Raw genomic sequence first — 3294 nt, forward strand, 5'->3', positions numbered from 1 at the left:
TATCATATCTTTCCTTTTTATTGTTGGTTTGCAGAAAGTTATTACATATTTTTAAGCCTTAATTCACTATTTGTTTTAGTTGTTGCAACTATCTTATTTCAGCTTGTCATCTGCTAACTTTTTCCCGTGGTGTCTTCAACAAAGAGAGAAATTCTTATTGTTTGCTGTCATCAAATCTTTTTTTTTTTTTTTTTTGAGATGGAGTCTTGCTCTGTCACCCAGGCTGGAGTGCAGTAGGGCAGTCTCGGCTCACTGCAAGCTCTACCTCCCGGGTTCACGCCATTCTCCTGCTTCAGCCTCCTGAGTAGCTGGGACTACAGGCTCCCGCCACCATGCCCAGCTAATTTTTTTATATTTGCAGTAGAGACAAGGTTTCACTGTGTTAGCCAGGATAGTCTTGATCGCCTGACCTCGTGATCCACCCGCCTCAGACTCCCAAAATGCTGGGATTACAGGCATGAGCCACCGCACCAGGCCAAATCTATCTTTTTTAAAATGTAGGGTTTGAGAAATTGGATCTTTTTAGTCATCTTAAAAACAACAATAAACCTTACCAAATTATTAATATGTCTTCAACCTTACCTACTGAATCTTTTGAATAATTATCCTGGATTTATTCCTCTGCATTTGGAGTGCTTCCTTCAAGAGGGGTTTCAGAAGCAGGCTGTGTGGGACAAAGCTTCTGAGCCTAGGAAGCTCCCTGAGAACAGCTTTTATGTTTTTCTGCATGTTGATAATTCCAGGAAAGGTGATTTTTAGGGGACTGGTAGGCTGAAGAGGGAACAAGGTCATCAAGAATTCAAGTAGCCTATAATAAAATTAAAGTTTGGAAAGAAAAAAATGTTGGGGAAAGGCCAGAGTGATCTAGGGCCCGAGAGAACTCAGTATCCAAGAGAAAAAGCAAGAGAGTGGAGAGATGCAAATGAATTTCAAGACAGAGGTAGTGTGACACTAATGTACTTGGTCTATGTGCATTTTTTCTGCTGAATAAATAATGTGCTGAGCATATTATACTTCTTAACCACAATATCCACCCTGAAAATTATTTCGATTTTATAGGAGGGAAATCGGGGACTCAGAGCTGTGAAGAGACTTGACTGAATCCATATAGCTAGAAGCGGACAACTCCAAAGTTTGGACTCACAGGTGCTGAATATAAACCTTATACATTGTAGGCAATAGTAATCACAAGTGTCTGCCACTGAACCCCTCTTCATTTCCAGGCACTGGAAATTGGGAAAAGGGCACTGGGAAAAGCTGGGAGTTAATGCTTCAGGCTTCAGAAAGATGCCTCCCTCTTCTGGACTTCTGAAAGAGGGAATTTGATTCTATCATTAGGGACCAGGATGCCCACAGTGGTGGCCTGCCCTGGGCTCTGAGGTACAGAGGTTTGTTAGGTGGAGCCAACTTTGTTCAGCTCTAGGAGGTGTACTCTTGACCTTAGGGAGTGCTCATGTTTAGATGGAACAGCATCCAGGAACCCGACTTGGGACAGTCCCTCAAAATGTTGATGTAATTCCATTTCTTTATTTTTACTGTCTGGGGATTTCCCTCACCTTCTTCCCTTGAGTATCTCTAAGCAGTCTGACCTGTGCTACCATTGATATTTCCCCACCCAAAGCCTCAACAGGAAGCAGCTTTCTAAAGAGAGAAGCCTTCACATGCTTCTTTGGCTAAAGGAGCACAGGGGCTATTAGAGAAACCACATGTCCACTGGAATATGGAGACTCTGATCCACACTGGTGTCTGGACTCCTTGGCCCAGCTCATGCTGGAAGCTGCTCTGATCCCATGCTCACTGCTGGGTCTTTGGTCTTGTCCTGGCCATTGATGAGGGTCTTTGCTTGTGCTGGAATCAAAGGAACAGCTGCTTCTTGTTGGATGGTGAGTTGGTGGGACCCTGCTCTGTGCTCCCCACTGGATACACTGTGTTTAGAAAGTAAAAACATGAGGCTGGAATAACAAGGCACAGATAAAGCCCACCGCAAATTAACAAGCAATAATATCTCTCCCAATAATATGCTGCAGCTATAGTATCATAACATTCCTCTTCTTTGAGTGGCTACTTTTTTTTTTTTTTATCACTAAGAGACTTTGTTCTTTACAACAATGGACAATTGCACATTTGACTTTTCAAGTTGTATGAACAAGAATGAAGCATCCCAGTTTTGCCTGAATAATATAAATCATGTTGACACAGAGAAGCAGCCTCAATCTCCAGCCTGTGAACAGAGCTTCAGATAAAAGGTTTCTGGTCACAACGTTCTACATGTATCTTAACTTTGCAGTTTCGCAGGACACAGACCCTAGATCCTCTTTACACTTCTGACCTAATGTAGACCTCTCTTCATACAGCACTTTTTGCTTTGAGCCCATCTAAACATTGCTTCCTTTAAATTTTGCCTAAATATTATTTTTACCCCCAATCCTATAATCACTGTCTTCCTTCGTTTGGCTCAGGAACCTGATGGACAGTCTCTCTTACTGCAGTAATTCAATAAATCTGACTCTGTTGGACTACAGAGTTGTTCCTGTTGATTTTAGGCTGATGGGGCTAGGACAATGTGATAGTCAGGCATAGGACCTTCCCAGATGGATCCTGATGGCAGACCCAGTGCACATCATATTTTTGATGAGTGACTCAAGTATGCATTGCTACCCCTATTAATGAGTCATCTTCCTTCACCAGCACTACTATGCCACTTGGGCTTAGCCATCATTTCAGACTGAACCCCACTATTAGTCCTGTCTGGATTAGGAAGCATCCATTGATAACAATGACCTTGGCAGCAGATAAAGAATTGTTTTTTGCCACGTTAATTGTCAGTGTTTGAGGGGAGGGGTAATAGGGGTAATCCCTCTCTCCCACTTGAGTTATGAACCAATTAAGAAGTAAGAAAAATACTTTTTCTGTTTATTGATACATTTATTGTTGATAAAGCTGATATTAATTGGGGGTTCTTTCTGCAAATGAATAAAGCACAGAATGAGACCATGAGAATTGCAGTCACGCGTGTCATAGTCTGAACTACAGGGAAGATGGTTCTCATAAAAGTATAAATCATGGCTGGGCATAGTGGGTTTTGCCTGTACTCTCAGCACTCTCAGGCTGAGCTGGGAACATTGCTTGAGTTCAGGAGTTTGAGACCAGCTGGGGTAACATAGCAGGACGCTGTCTCCTGGAGGAGAAGAAGAAGAAGAAGAAGGAGAAGGAGAAGGAGAAGGAGAAGAAGAAAGAAGAAAGAAGAAAGAAGAAGAAGAAGAAGAAGAAGAAGAAGAAGAAGAAGAAGAAGAA

This window comes from Piliocolobus tephrosceles, chromosome 15, assembly GCF_002776525.5.
Source record: "Piliocolobus tephrosceles isolate RC106 chromosome 15, ASM277652v3, whole genome shotgun sequence".
NCBI classification, from domain to species: domain Eukaryota; kingdom Metazoa; phylum Chordata; class Mammalia; order Primates; family Cercopithecidae; genus Piliocolobus; species Piliocolobus tephrosceles.